The sequence below is a fragment of the Alosa pseudoharengus genome, unplaced genomic scaffold (genome assembly GCF_046254945.1).
Source record: "Alosa pseudoharengus isolate Yale_2024_CS ecotype anadromous, Long Island Sound unplaced genomic scaffold, YU_APseudo_1.1 YU_APseudo_1.1_scf_17, whole genome shotgun sequence".
NCBI classification, from domain to species: domain Eukaryota; kingdom Metazoa; phylum Chordata; class Actinopteri; order Clupeiformes; family Clupeidae; genus Alosa; species Alosa pseudoharengus.
The window spans coordinates 14,966,313-14,983,812 of record NW_027468640.1 but is presented as its reverse complement, the minus strand read 5'-3'; positions in this window follow the sequence as shown (position 1 = coordinate 14,983,812).

The following is a 17,500-nucleotide window of genomic DNA, read 5'->3' as shown; positions in this document are numbered from 1 at the left end:
GTATTTATTTATTTATTATTAAACAAAACAATCCCTGTCAGTTCCATGCAGTTTTCAACAGCTATCAAGAAGAGAGGTCATGTCATGGATTTTTGTGAATGTTTCTTCTTCTACATATGCATAAGTTTAGTCATCTAGTTCAAATGATATTCAGCTTTATTGTCAATGCACAAATTAAATACCAGCAGTCTAAAACAAAATGCCGTTTTACCCAGTGGTGCAAATAACTGACATGTCCAAAAGGGCCTTCATGAAATGCGTTGCGAGACTGTTCATACACATTTTAACGGGCAAAGTTGAAGAGCTACTGTCCGTTATTGTTTGTGCAAATAATATGCTGATTCATGTTCCCTTGCATTTTGCAACCATGAGGTCTATGGTTAAGCTCAATCTTTTGACGGAATCTTTTGATTTTCACCCAGCCTAGTCCATGGTAGGCGCCCGATAGAAATATTGTTTAATTTTGCGATTGAGATATCCACGCACTGGCGCCCCCCCTGTGACGTGTTCGCCCCCCGGTTTTAGAGCTATTCTAAATGCAAAAATGCATAGAGGGAGTTATGACAAAACTGTGACTGTTAACAAACTATAAGCTATATAAGGTAGGCCCTATGCTAGGCCTATTACACAACACAAATTGTCACTATGCTGGCGACCCAAATAAAATCTCCTTTGGAACCAATGGCTTACACCTTACAGTATCAAGCTGCCACCTCTTGGCGAAAAGTTAATAGTTTTGCATATCAGTAGTAATACATTTCACGTAGCTGTGAATCACGGAAAGGGCGAATGAAGTGGACACTTCTAAATGGAACCCAACCCACTGTACAGTAGCTCAAGGTCTGTGGCTAAAGCAGCCATAATGAAAGCGTTATCATTGTTTGGATACTTAACACACACATGTTTTTTAATCGCATAGACTACAACTACCAAGCTGGAATCAAAGCACATCGACTCCCCTCTCACACCCTTAACACGCACTTCGAACAAACAAAAAGCGCCTCAGTCTCACGGAATAGCCATAGGCAAAACTGTATGACCGGTGTAACTTTGGTACTAAATCATCCATCGCAAAGAATGATTTTTGTAGCACGTGCAACAAATATGTGTAGGTACAGCCCTGCCCTGAATACATCTCAACGTGCGCTCTAAAACATCTGGTTTAAATGGAGATGTAGATCATCAAGGGTGCGTTAATAAATCTACATTGCGGCGAGTTGACACAAATTATTCACTTTGACGAATTTATGTAGTTTCAGTTAGCCTACTTTACTTTGAGCCATGCTCTTCCTTACTTGAATCACCTTTGAAAATAGAGGATTGAAGGTAGCCTATATGGGTGTTTGGGAATGAACGTTGACTCAGATGCTTTTTGAGACCTTGAGCAGAAATGTCCCAGCCCGGTGTTTAGGGTGCATCATAGACAGGTTATCTTTCAGGTAGCCTATATATTTTCCATTAAAAAACCATCACGTAGCGAACGTGTTGTGGCTAGCTCACTTAGCTCCTGTTAGTAGCCTAGGTTATGGTCATAAGCAAATGAGATGACAGTCGAAAGATACAATTAGTGCTGTTATCGATTTGCTTGGTAGCCTATAAATGCATTTATGGTTTTCTACAAATACATCAATAATCAAATTGGCCTCCATCACTCAACCATGCTAACGGTAACATTATTTTACCTACGTTCTGCTATTGATAGGATTAACGTAGCCTACCTGCAGTAAAAAACAAGCATGTCCGATAAACATTCTCAGATTTATTTCGGCTTCAAGAGGAAATGGGAATTACATGTTATGCAGAAATCATCCTACCCTTAGACGTTCTCTGCGGTAAACTACTGTAGCCTACAGTCTTGTCCTTGTAGGAAGCCTTTCCAACCCACTTTAGATTAACTTGCAACAAAATTAAGTCTCACTGCAACGATGCGCCATCTAGTGGACAAACGACTACTTATCGCCAATACTGGAAATGCAGCCATGATGATGATGATGATGAATATTTATTTTGGCTTTCTTTTAATCCTACTGAATTTGTAATTATGTATCGGCCGTTCTAATACCGATAGTATGTGGGTGCCTGTGTGTGTGTGTGCATGTGTATATGTGTGCACCACCATCTACAGGCCAATGACTGTACAGTCACTAAATGTACACATAACTTAATTTTTTAGACCCCCCCATGGATGAAATTCTACGAAACTTGGCATACCCCCAGAGAATGTCAGGTTAATCATACACATAACATTTGGTGCAGTTCTGAACGTCTTTACTGAAGAGAGGGGCGATTAAAGCAGAATGATATTGCATTTTCATTTTTTACCGGGGGGGTGCAAATCACAAATGAGTGATTATGGGCTAGGTTGATGTGGGCCCTTGAGACCAACATACCTTAAAAATGTCTTCATCCTCGGTGCCACGGTTCAGGTAGTTATTTAGGAAAAACAGCATTTTTTGGGTTTCGGGGGGCCCAGCGCGGAGGGGGAGTGGCCCCCGGGGACCAAACAAAATTTTTCCGTAAAAGTCTAGCGGGGCTACATACCCACCAAATTTCATGTGCCCCGGAGTTTCGGTGCCCCAGGTATCGTTGACCAAAATTTCAGGAAGTAGATGACGTGGAAAAAAAAAAAAAAAAACTTTGACAATCCCTATATGACCGCTTCGCTAGCTTCGCTAGCGGCGGTCATAATAATAATACATTTTGAGGCTAACACAGCAATTTTTTGCGATAGTATATATAGGCTTTGCTAACCAGTGTTGGGAGTAATGCGTTACAAAAGTAATGTAATTACTGTAATATATTGCTGTTTGCGGTAACGCGGTAATGTAAGGCATTACAAAAAAAAAATTGGGTAATATTTACTCGGTACAAACTTCAGTAACGCGCGTTACAATGCAGTTTAACCCAAAATTAAGCGCTTGTTTTGTTTTGATATATATTTGCAAACACCACGCAAGAACAACAGAGGAGAAAAAATCCGCGCAAAATAGTAGAACGTTATCTCCTGATACTGGTTGAATATGACTGTGGCTGCACCAGACTCGCAGGCGGACTCTATTTGCGGGAATACACCGAAGCCTACGCTCATTATTTTCAGCTTGTCAGAGACAAGGCTATGAAGAACATAATAGTTCATAGCGAAACCGAAAGATCTCTCAACTCGCGAAATAGCACAAGTAAATTAATGAAACATCTAAAGTAGTGCCACGCTAATCTTTTTGATTCTTGATAAAACACAAACTATGCTGTTGTGCATGTCAGCTTTGTGCTGTGAACTTGAATTGAAGAGAATAAAGGGATAGAAATGCAGAAAAAGATTGTGTAGCCTGGCAGTGCCACCGCTCCCACCACGCGCATCACGCACTTTGCGTTGGGCACCATTGCAAATGCACCAAAGGACAGAGGGGGCACCCAAATGTAACCAATGACTAGTAGCTTTACTGAAAACTGCGTTTCACTCTTCATCAATAACGTTTACAATGTCAAAATGCACTAACACGATGTTACATGCAAGTTTGATACCTTTTGGGTTCTCTCAATCACCACATAGTACTAGAATTGGTGGGTCTTCAATCAATCGTTTTCCAAGCATTTAGGCTACATGAAGCACGATATGCTGAGTCGGCTGAAACGCATTCCATTCAGATAGCTAGGTGGAGACCAGGCTCATAATTCACTTGTATTCGCAAAACAAAATGTGAAGCAACATGTCATTGCATACTTCCATTTCCAAAGCAATGAAGGTTGCTTAAAACAACTTAACATTGTGCATATTATTGTTAATATTGTGCTATCAATGTAACTCAAACAAATAAGGCTTGTAAACAAGAGCTGGCAAAAGGGCATTATGACAACGTAAATATCAATGCTCTTAAAGTGACAGTGCACCATTTATAAGTAAAACAGCATTTCTTCAGAAATTAATGTTTAAAAATACACAGTAATGGTCTGTATATAATAGGCCTTTTATTTTACTTTAGGTGTTTGAGTTATCATTTAAATGTCACTTACTCAAAGCCACTCACTTAGGGCACCGAAATGGCCAGCAGGCCACCATCTTGACATGTCTTTATTAAAGGAACCGTATGTAAAAAATGTATTTCAATTAATCATAAAATTGCCCTGATATGTCACTAGACATTAAGAAATCATGTTCATTTCAAATACTCACTTCATACAAATAATCACTGACAACAGTAGTCTGGCCAGGAGATTGTCATTTAAAAAGTGAAGTTGCAGCCCTCAACTGATGTTGATGTTGTCATGTTGTGTTTTGGCCTAATGTGCCACCCTCCACCTATCTACTAATCACAAAGTCAGTAGTGTTTTGTCATCCGGTTGCCAACTCTGCCAGTCAGAGGGGAGGGGAAGGGGATACACTGTCGCCCCTCGAGTTGGGCCATTACATTAGTCATGGCCAGACCCTTAATCTTTCTAGATTCCCAGGGTCTGGATTTTGTCAGGCTATACATGGACATGATTGCTTCAACTTTATGGAGGAATGATTTGACACTACTGCCACCTGTTAGACAAGGCATGGAACAGACAGTGATTGTAGTACCCGTTTTGGCCACAATCTTACATACGGTTCCTTTAATCTTTGATTTACAATATAGTAGGCTCTCTATTGATTTTAATGAGTAGGCCTAGGCCTTAAAGTTACAGTATTTCTATCACAATTTACCAGACTTTGACCTTTTGTCGGTTTTTAACAAAATTCTGACTATGATTGTTCCTTGTATTGCATTATGAGCACTGCGCCTATTGCCATCTACTGTTGCCTTAAGCCTAGCTCAGTCATTATGCTATACCACATCTCCCTCCATTGGAAGAGCAAGCTGCATTGAGCGTAATAAACTGCATTTAGAATGGCAAATCCATATTTCTAGATATTTTGGAGTAACTTAAAAGTAATGCAATAGTAGTGTAATGCCTTACAATTCAGAGACAGTAATATTATAATGTAACAAATTACTTTGAAATGACAGTAATAAGTAATGCATAGTACATTACGATTTTGAAGTAACTTGCCCAACACTGTTGCTAACAAAAGCTTCATGGTATAGCATAGGAGCACACTTAGCTGAAGTAAATAGAGCACTCGTCCTCTCAATGGAAGAACAGAGTACTCATTATCTCCATCACATTGCAGCTAAGCACACTCTGGTACACTCTTGCATTATCCCTAGTCACCCTGAGCCACAGGCATTCTCTGAATTCATTTCAAATCACAAACAGTAAAGTTGTTTGACTGACTCCTGAATAGCAGTGTCTCTCCACGTTCCCTCTGGACACAAATGAATTCTGGATCTTAATTCGGGACTTCCCTTGCCGTTAGAAACAGACAGGGTTCTGAGTCAGAGCTTTAGCATATACACAGAAGGTTCTGATGGCGCAGCTTATTTGTTTTCAGTACGTTTGCTGTGGCTCCAGGTTTCATATAACACCAAGGAATGTAATGCCTTATTTACAAATCATTACGGGACAGAGGGTCAGTGTTGTATCCATGTGGTTTATAGGATGTGCTGTTTGGTAATGTTTGCCATTGTTTTTGGATAATTATGCTCAGTTGGTTTGAAAAAATACAGTTTATAGAACACACTAGTGTTGAAAGTTGGAAACACAGCTTGTTTGTTCTTTCATCACGCAAAGCTGTCTCAGATGAAATGTTATAAACACACTTGTTTTGCCATGAATCTCCTTGTACTTGGCAGTACAGAAAAAGAAAAAAAAACGTTTTTTGATGAGTTTGTGTCATGTCGGGTTCTGTGATACAAACAACAATAAAACACTCATTAACAACAACAAAACACTCATCCATCCCATCTGTTTTCTTTATAGCCTTATGAAGCTGATGGCTATTACCTCGATGGTCCTGCAATGACAGAGTTGATAGAAGCTACACACACACACACACACACACACACACACACACACATGCATGCACGCACGCAAGCACGCACACACACACACACATACACACACACACACACACACACACACACTGTGTCGAAGGTTAAACCAACATTTCTGTCCCCCTCTTCCCCTCAAAATCATTCATTTTGGGGCTTTTATTTGATGTAAAGTGGCCATTAAGATGAGCGGTTGGATCGTTAATGACTGGCCAATAGACCTTGGCGATTCACAGGGCCGTAAAGATGGAGTGATGCTTACGGAGTTGAGCGTGATCGACCGCAGCTATAAAACGCTCATAAGTGGCCGAGTGGCAAATACCATGTTTATCATCAAAGTCCTTCACTTGTGCTGTTAGGGCTCACCAGTTGAATAGTCGATCCGTCACAGGATATTTTTGTTCTTTTTTTTTTGTTCCTGTCTGTGTGCATGGCAACATGTTTCATATTTCTTTTTCTTAAAAATACAATTGTTGGATTTTTTCTTAGCTGTTCATCTGTAAGTCCGTGTAAATACGCCTTCTAAAGGGGAACCTTAACACTTGACTTGGGATACTCCGCCCACACAGACTTTACGAATGGTTTGCTGAAATTCACATTTAATCTTAAAAATAGTGCTGCACAATTATTGAACATCATCTTAATCAAACCCAACCCTAGCAATAACCTATCCATCTTCATCACATTGGCAAATAACAGCTTATTGCTATGAAACAGACAAACCCTCAATGTTAAATAAGAGAGGATATTACAATTAATATTCAACATAAGTCCTGGAAATGACGTGAGTCAGCTCAAACTGACATTTTATGCTATCTAGTTTTGTAAGTGTTCCAATAGGTGTTACTTACAAGGGCATAGCATGTAGGAAATATTTGCTCCAAGGGCATGTTCACTCTGTTAGCATCGACCACGGGCAAGAGTTAAGGGGGAGAAAAAAAATCTTTATCATTGAGGAGCAGAGTCTGTGCAAGCAGATAGCTCCTCTATGTGTGCAGGAAGGAACTAGAGGAACGGAAGGCTGCTGTGTACCGTAAGGTCTTAATTTGTTTGTGTGTGTTGTCGCGGGAGACATCAGTGTTCCTGTCATGGAATCAATGAGGATGGTTTTTGCTGCTGCAGTCCAATCTCAGGCACGGCAGGCTCTGCAGGCTCCAGGGTTGCTGCTGCATCTGACAGGCCTAAAGTCTCCTGTAGGGAAGACGGGGTTGTCTACTGTGTCAAAGCAAGCCTTCAGGTAAACAAACTGAACCAGGAAACCAACAGTGTATAACCCCCTCCACATAGATTAATGTGCAATAGGACATTGGACATATTGACACTCTCGCTGTGATCCATATTACTGCCAGCTGTATTTTAGAAGCCTCTTTTGAGGCTTATAAAATGTCAAAAAGTAGACAGATAGATCTCCTTCAACATCAAATCAAATCATCTCTATATGGATTCTGTGCAATTATTTGTAAATAGCTTAGAAAAACAAGTGAAGTGAAGAAATTAAGAAATCAAGTGAAGAAATGTAGAATTACTTATCACATCTGTCATTATAAACTGCTTGCTTTTTGGTCTGAAACCCATATTTGGAAATAGACCTATCCGCATGCAGACAGACTTCAATCTGCTATGGTAAACTGGCTGTTTTCTTTTATTCTTTAGCCGTGTCCAGTACCTAACATATTATCATTATCTCCAGGTATTATGCTGGGATCACATGCTAACCTCCAAAATGGGCACGGTCTCAGATTCATAATCCAACAACCTTTGACCTCTGTTAGCTAAACAGCCAAACCAAGTAGATATAGTCAGTATAGTCAGTCATAGTATATACTGACTAGATGGCACCTTGGCTACTTCTGTTCATTGGAACAAATGCGTCAATAGACCCCTTCAATGTTTGTAAACATCCAGAGCTTAGGTTGGGTGCGTGCGCAGCAAGGGGTCAGAATAATGGTGCAGCTAATAGACCGGCATGTTGAGCTGTCAAGGTATGCACTGTCATTGTCACCCCAGGACCGCAAACCATACCTCAATAAATTAGTCTTAGCTACAGTAATGGCAATTGTCTGCCTGATCCTGAGCTGATAACAGAATGGGTAGACGATGTTAGCAAGTGGCAAGAGATTTATCGACCCGCCATATACTGGGCTATCTGGTTGACAAGCTCAGTGTATACACACACACACACACACACACACACACACACACACACAATCGTACACAATCGTGAAGGGGTCAATAGAGCCGCCATCTTGGCATGGGGAAGCCACTCCTCTTTAATGCATCAGTGTCAATCTAGGCAAAGATCTAATGAAAATAAAATCATCATAAATTGTCAAATTATCAAACGATTGACTAATTTTTAGTTTTTTTTCCAAATGTCAGACATGTATTTATGATTGAGTCCAGAGAAATTTAAGCTTTTGATATTAATATAATCCACTTCATGTTTACTCTGTACATCAGCAAGCCTGCAATACAATAATGTACTGATGTACTGGGTAAGGGCTACCCAGTGTAAAATGGATAATATATTCCACTCGGACAGAGCGACAGAATGTTTTTACTCAGCCGACAATCTGTTTGCACTAACAATATTGAGGCTACATATCCCAGTTCCAAGATGGCGGCGATGTTGACACATGCTGAGAAGCCCAAGGCGACATCTAGTCAGTATATATGGCTGAGGCTAAACACCATGGAATAACATGACAGGAGTAATGCGAAGAAGAAGAAGAAGAAGAAGAAGAAGAAGAAGAAGAAGAAAAATGATGAGCATGACAATGGCGACGATGATGGTGGTGATGAAGAATAACCACAACAAGCAGTAGAGAAGGACTCAGCAACAACAGCAACAACAGCAAAAACAACACATCTAATTTAGTTTCTTGTTCTGATTCTGATTTACAAATGATCACACAAAAGAGCTTGTGATCTCTCAAGATTACACATGCCCACATTTCCAGGGATATGTGGCTGGATGATGGCATGAAGACCAGATGAATCTGAAAGCGCTTTTAAATTTGCTCCGGCAGATTCATCAAAACCCCCAGAACCAATCACAATCACTTCTCTATGGCATGGGCGGGGCTTTATACAATGACAGACAAAGTAGGGCGATTGGCAGCGCTTTTTTTACACAGCCAATGGCTGCGCAGATGGAGTCAGTATGAAACAACATGGATGTGTGCATTTTTTTTAAATTGGGTAAACAATCCTTTTTTTACAAGAAAGAAGTGTTTGTACTGCCAAAAGGATTCAGTAAGAATCTAATGTCCAGACAAGCTTAATTTCACTGCTGGTTATGTCCCTCGGAAATTGAAAGTAAACTGAAAGGGTACCGTTTGGAGTCAGCCGGGCTATTTGGATGGCAACATTTAACCATCACTCTGCATTACCCTGAACTTGTTCCTTCTTCATTGGCTTTCTCCTCTGCTCGTCTTCAGGAAGAAGCAGCAGGAAATTGATTCCATTATCCTGCCTACCCCTCTCACCTGCATGTAAAATGTCTTTTACCACTGAAGTGACATTAACGTTGCCATGACAACAGTGCCTCTTCAACGCAAAGGAAGCATGTTGCATGTCGAAATAGTTTTTTTTGGGTTCTTGCTAGTGTTACTGAGGGCAAGGACTCAGGAGTGCATCTCAGTTATGTATGCATACATGTTTTCTTCTCTCTCTCTCTCTCTCTCTCTCTCTCTCTCTCTCTCTCTCTCTCTCACACACACACACACACACACACACACCAACACACACACACAGAATCGGCAATAAATTCCTTTGTTTACTTACTACCTGTCCCTAGGACAGACATATTTGTGATCCCTCTTTTTTCATCCTTACATTGTATTTATGAATGCGCACAAACAATAGCCCTGAAGCAGTGGAATCCTAAAGCTCTGTAAATGCTTTAATTGAGTAATACCACAGAGAGAGACAGAGAGAGAGAGAGATTAATTATAGACATGCTCATTTTCAGTGCATCATTCATCACAAGTGTGACCAAGAATCCAGTTGAACATTGGTAATTTCAGACAAAAGCTTTCCATTTCTGTCAAAGACGGAAACTATCAACAACAACAACGACAAATGTTTATTTTTTTTTGTTACCGAGCAACATGTTAACTGGTCACAAGCAGTGTCAAGATGCTATATATGCCCAAAATCAGTGGTGTAGTCTACGTGATAAACAGGACTACACAGTTTACCCACTTAAAAAACATCACCATCTCAGTATACCCACTTAAAATAGCCAAGGATAGTAATTAACATTTGGAGTTGATCACAGTATACCCACTACAGCTAACTATACTACATCTCAGTATACCCACTACAGTTCACTAGACTACATCCCAGACTACACACACACACACACACACACACACACACACACATGCACACACACAAACGCACACACACACACACACACACACACACACACACACACACACACACACACACACACACACACAGACACAAACGCACACACACACACACACACACACACACACACACACACACACACACACACACACACACACACAAAACATGCTTAACAGCTACCTGGCAAATAAGAATATCTCACTAGCTCTTTTAAAACATATCATACCAATTCATTAAACCTACGAGTAGTCAGTGAATGACCTTCTGTTGATTTCGTGTGGAGCTGTCACGTGTCACTTAAAAGCCATGTTGCATTTTACATTACAAAGATGGATGGGAAGTCTCTAGGCAGCAGCCACATCATGTCACGTCACTTCTTGTCACGTCAGTCAGCTTTATTGACATGCTCTCATTTCGTAAGATCTCCATCTACACCCCCCCCCCCCACACACACACACCCCCCTCTCTCTGTTCTCTAAAATAACCATTAGGCACAACCTCCCCACCCAGTCCCCACCCCCACCCCTTCCCCCTGCCCAATTTCACTGGTTCCTTCTGCAACCGCAACCCCCCGCTTGGCATCAGCTGTCACAGCGCATTGTGGAAGGGGAGCATGTTCTCGTCTTGGCGTGGAGCAAAAATGTGTCAGGCACATGCAAAGTAGTAGATTCATTAGTGGCCTGCACACACGCCATAAAATGAAATAATGAACTGCAACCTTAACAACATTAGTAATGAGACTGTATGTGTCCTGGCAGGACGGTTAGTGATGAGCGCTGTTTACCTGATAAAGTGAGAGATTGATAATATGAGAGCTTGATAATATTCCACCAAATATGGCGTTCGTATGGCGTTCCTCACTTCCTGTGGGCAGAAGGGGTCAGTATTTACGCCGTCTTGGTAAATCTGCCCCTCAGTCTGAGTGGCAGTGGTCTGAAGGGTAGACTGCACATGTGAAGTAACTGGAGGAGGCCTGAGCTTCCGCCATTATTCATATTCCTGGCCCAGCTGCCTCTAAATGACACAATAGTGATTAACCATTATGACTGATAGGACTGTATGTCCTTTATAGGTGAACATGCTGACATTACATGCTGTCATTAGTTGCATTATGTTGATTCAGTTGAACATATCATTGTCAGGAAATCAAATTGTTCACCCATCCCAAACCAGTCATGTATGTGGTCATAGGTACACACTTAGGTACATACTAAGTAGGTGCATACTACCAGCTGTGAGTATTGTTGGCAGTGCTGGCAGCTTAGTCCAGTCCTCGTTTGTGAGAGCTACACAGTAGACAAGAGTTGGTGGCAGACTGCGTCATGTGCTTGTACCTGAAAGCCGCCTGAGCTGCAGCTCATATTAATTTTCCTCGGCCCAGCTCCCTTTAATTTACACACCTGTCAGAGCCCCCACCACACATACACAGACACACACACACACACACACACACACACACACACACACACCCCTCCCTTCCTCCAAAGTCCCGTGAGACAGAGAGAGAGAGGTCGCTCAAATTTGATTAAGATCACTCATATCTGAGGACGGCTGGAAGTCATTACTCTAACAAATGGCCCAGTTAGTGCAATCACTGCCGGGAGGACCTGACGACTCTGCGCCGATCTTTATCAATCCCAAAATGAAGCCCAGAGACAAAACGGGAAGGAGAGAGAGAGAGAAAAAAGTAAGACTGTGTCAGAGATGGATAGAAAAAAGACAGGAGAGAGAGAGAGAGAGAGAGAGAGAGGATGAAATACAAAGCTGTGAAAAAGCGAGCGTGGAGCGTCGATTTTGGCACTCAAGGACACTGTCGTAGCCCGGCACCGCCACCTTGCAAATCTAATTTCTAAAGGTGTGAAATTCCCTCATTCAGCGGCTTGATAGCTTCATTTTGTGTCGCGAGGCTAATTATTCTCGCCGTAATTCCCCTTCTCGCCATCCCTCCCTCACTGATGCGACATGCAAGAAAAGACGGAGAGATGAAATGCCAGCGTGAGACAAAGGCCGCAATGTTTTTTTTTTTTGGTTCTTCTTTTTTCTCTCGTTTTATTTCCTTTTCTTTCTTTTCGACTCTCTTTTTTAAGCTAAACCTGTGACATTGAGGAACATAGCTGTGTCAATACTCTGCAGTGAAAACAGATTATCTGACTGCCCACACTCCATGTGTGATGGTGTGTCTATGTGTGTATATGACTGTGTGTATGTGTGTGAATGTAGATGTTTGTGTGACTGTGTGTGTGACATTCTCTCTCTCTCTCTATCTCTCTCTCTCTCTCTCTTTCTGTGATGGGTGTTTTTCTGACAAGCTGTTGCCCACTGAGTGTGATGTGAGTGTAATCCTCACAGTGCTGGCATCAGTTCAGTTCCTCCTCCATGGAAGCACTGAAATCAACGGGTGCTGTGCAATAGCTAAGAAATCAATATATGGATGTATGTGTGTGTGTGTGTGTGTGTGTGTGTGTGTGTGTGTGTGTGTGTGTCTGTGTGTGTGTGTGTGTGTGTGTCTTTTAGTTAATGTGTTTGTGTAACTGTGAGTGTAAGTGCCTGTTAAGTATGTGTGTGTGTGTGGGTATGTACTGTATGCATGAGTTTGTATACCTGTGTGTGTGTGTGTGTGTGTGTGTGTGAGCATGCATCAGGCTCTAGTGTTGTGAAGGTGGTGGGGGTAAGTGGCTCACTTTTATCCTCAATCTTCCTCGAGGCAGGGAGGCAAGATTTCTATCTCTAGAAAGAGCCAAGCCTGCAAAGCATACCGAACTGAAACACAAAACCAAGCAAAATGCACCAGAGAGCAAAAGAGAAAGAAAGAAAGAAAGAAAGAAAGAAAGAAAGAAAGAAAGAAAAGAAAGAAAGCAAACAAAGGGGGTTGGGTGGAGGGAGGAGAAAATGCTGCATTTTCATACGTTACATGACAAAGAAAACAGATGCCTCCAACCTCAGTTGACATTGGGTTCTTAAGAGCTGGGGCCAGATTTAAGATTTAACATTCACTCCCCCGGTGCGGTGAAGTCTCGTCTGCACTCTAAGAGCCATCAATTTTTCATGGCCCTCACACTACCAACACTCACAGCCAGTGGGGGGTTATGCAAAATTGATTTGTGTATTAAAACTGCTAAGCCAAGCAGGCGTCAATGGCAAAGGCAGGGATTACACCCCTGGGAGCCCCTGGCATTGGTGAGGGCCGTTTCAGACCATATGGACGAATCTCCACTCTGTGTCCAGAGCGGGCAATGCCTGAGATATGTACAGAGAGAGACACACATAGATGTTTAGGTTATGTTTATGTTTATGTTTATATGTATGGTTGTTAGCAGATGCTGTTGTCCAAAACGACTTAGAAATGGCATGATTAAACCCTATTAAAATTAAATAGTTTAAAGTCATATAGTCTAAACAACAACAACAACAGTAATACTACTACTACTACTACTAATAATAATAATAATAGCAATAATAATTCTTTAAAAATGAATTAGATAAACAGATGAGTCTTTAGATGCTTTTTGAAGATCCCCAGAATATTCTTGACTGTGTGATGGAAGGCCGACATAGCAGACACTCATCAGAGGACTATAGTGGGTGACAGGGTACGTAGAGTTGGATCATGGAATTCAAATGGCAAGGAGCAGATCAAATAAGTGTCCTATAGGCCAGGGAGTGAGGGATTTGAATTTAATTCTGGCTGCTATAGGAAGCCAGTAAGGCAATTAATAGAGTTGCATATGTCTTCTTTGGTTGAAAAGAACATAGCTTGTATGGACACAACATATTTATATTACATTGGAGCATTACATGCTGCCTGCTAAACACATGTCATTATTCAACACTTTGAGGGGCCATAGACATGGTGAGCTCATGAGCAATTAACCTTAAATTCATGTAATCATGATGATGATCATGCTTAAGAAATCATAAATCAAAATGATGTACCCGCCATACTTAATGTCTTAGTTGATGTGTTGTTCATGCAGGAGAGACTAACTCATGTCAATTCCTGATGATTCATAAGATATAAAGAAATGAGGTAATGCTTAAATCATGAATTAATTCATGCATGAATTCATGATAATTAATGTACCCTTACTGTAAAGTGTAACCTATATATAATTATATATGTTATATGTGTAACAGACTATATAATTAGTCTGTGAAGCAATGACAAATGTAGCTGAATGGGAAAAATGTGGTGATATCAAATGTTCTGGAAAAAAAACATAGTAGCAACAACAACAATAGAAATGCAAACAAAACACCTTCAGGATAGTCAGGATACAGACTCAAAAAGAAAGATCACAAAAAGAACAAAAAGAAAGATCCTTGCGTTAGTATATGAAACATTGTACTTTTATAACAAATGGAGGTCTATTAGCTGAGGCACTAAAACCAGCTGAGTAGCACAACTCTTCAGCCAGCTAGATCACCTGTGTTACAGTAAGTGCACAAGGCTGTCCAAAAGTCAAGCATTCTCCCTTGTTCTCCCTTGTCCTGTGGTAGACTAACAAGGACTCTGACAACGATGTTACTAGCAAGAACGATATACTACCTAGGTCCCTTCTTTTTCTTTTGGACACAACCATGGTACGTTTTTTACTTTCTGAGGCTGTACTTTGTGATGAGCTGTACCTTGCAAAGAGTTAACTTTCAGGCTATGGGGCTCTATTTTGGCGATCAGAAACGGATGGTCAGAGGGGTAAAGTTTATAGACATTTAAGGCGTGGTCAGTCCACATTCACTAATTTAATGGAGTGAGAAGGTGGTCAAACGTTGGGCGCTTGGCGCAAAAAGGTTGTTATGTTTCTTAATCAGTCATGGGTACAATCCTTTAAACCAATGAGAATGACATCTGTCATTTCCTTTAACAGCAAGCAGTGCAACTTCAAACAGCGCATCGGTCAGTATTTGATAGTCAGCGGCACATTTGAAGGAATCTGCTTGCATGTGAGACTGTATGTAACCGGGATTCCACTAAACTTTGCTTTACAAAAACCTGTTTGTGACTAGCAGAGTATAGCCTACATGCTTTCATTTGTACTCATAGGCAAAGTGAAACTAACTTCATCGTGGTCTCATAGTCAATGACAAAACAGTTCTACACAGTTAATTACTTTCACTACTGACTGACAAGGGGTCACCATCAAATATGTAGCTTGAAAAAAGCAGCAGCTGTGGTCTACTGGTTAGCGCTTTGGACTTTTAACTGGAGGGTTGCCGGTTCGAACCCCGACCAGTAGGAACGGCTGCAGGGGCTTTAGTCAGTAATAATCAAAATAACAAAATTACAGTTGATGCAGAAATGTCTCTGTTATGAAGAGTTTCAAACATGTGCTTGTTGTAAGTGATGGCACCAACACTCTACACCTAATCAATTATCCCAGCAATAGGACTGAAAATCAGATGGGGAAAAAAGAAGCAAATCTAAAATCGAGGACTGTCATTAGTTTCAGTACGACACTCATGGTTGATGGCACCCAGGTAACACTAAGCCATTATACTCAGCCACAACATGCAGAGTGGCACATGAAGACTCAACAGCCCTCGAGTAATGTGTGTGTGTGTGTGTCGGCCTATGCACCTGTATGTGTATGTAGCCCGCACTTAAAAGCTATTTGTCTGCAGTACAACTCCCTTAACCAGTAATAGGCCCTTGAAACATGAAACATGCCCCCCCTCCATTTTGCATGTTCCACACACACACACACACACACACACACACACACACACACACACACATACACACACACACACACACACACACACACATATATACTCACACATACACACATACTCACAAACTGACACACACACATACCTTTACAGGCGAGGGTCTCATAGGCAAGGGTGTGTGTGTGTTGATATGGCGGGTGAGTCATGCTATGAGTGTTAACAAAATGGAATGTCACTTTTTTTTTATTAATGTGAATGGCCCTACATCTAATTTGCATCTAACTAGGGTGACGGACGTAATTGTGTGCTGGAGGACTGGGAGGGATGAGAGGGAGGGGTAGGTGTGTGTGTGCGAGAGAGAGGGAGAGACAGAGAGAAAGAGACAGAGAGAGGGAGAGAGGGATAGAGAGAGAGAGAGAGAGAGAGAGACAGAGAGAGAGAGAAAGGGAGAGAGAGAGATAAGGCCTATGTGCAGAGAGGGCTGGTTAAGAACTTTAAACTAGAAATAGAGAAAGTGAGAGATTCAGAGAGAGAGAGAAAGAGAGAGAGGGAGAGAGAGAGAGGGAGAGGGCAAGAGCTGGGTGGAGAGAGCCTGAAAAAAATGGTAAGAGAGAGGGAGAGAGAGAGAGAGAGTGAGAGAATGATAAAGAAAGAGTGTGATATTGTAACGGCCCTGCTTGTTCATGCTGGGTCCGCCACATCTACCTGTTTTTGCTGGCTTATGCTCTGTGCCCCTCACTGCGTGTTCTTCCCTCTGCTGACCTCTAGGTGGAGGTGTGCTGTCCCCAGGTATGGGATGTCTGGAGGTGCACTTAAGGACTCACGGCTGGCAGACTTCTCGTGCGTTCCATTTGTACATGCTGACGGCTTGTGACAACTCGTAACTCGTGAAATGAGGTAACTTCCTTGCCGTAAGAACTCGCCGTAAACTGGGGGTCCTTTGACTTGTGCGAGACCGCTTCTCATCAGACGAGTTTAGGAGGGCGTGCCGTCGCATCATTGTGCGCGACTTACGGTTTTTCAGACAACGTACTACTCGTATGTGGAGCCCTTTGGACAAAAGGATCGCACCATTCGTCCTTCCGTCTCAAGGAGCTGACGGCTCACCCTTGTTCTTCTCCTTCCTCTTCTCTCGCCTCTCTCTTCTTTCTCTCGTCTTTTCCTCTCCTCTTGTCCTCCGCACTGCACGCCTGTGGAGAGGCCTGTATTATTCACTGAGTGTGTTTTTGCAATCCACCAGCCACTGCGACGGAGCGAGAGGGAATCCTCTCTCTCCCTCCTCTCATTATCCGTTGATGTTTTATGCAAAGGCCACCTCAGAGATCCCTGTGTGTGACTCATCCTGGCCCATCTTACACACTCTCACAGCCGCGCACTCACTTGTTGGACTTTTACTATGCGCTCGTTTTCAGCCGGCTAATTTCACTGCCAGCTCCGTCTGAGCTGGTGGGCACTCGGCAGGAAAAGTGGCCTAATTCCCATTCAGTTGCGGTCGCAGTGCTGGGTGCTAAACGTAACTACCGTCACTACCTTTTAACGAGTTA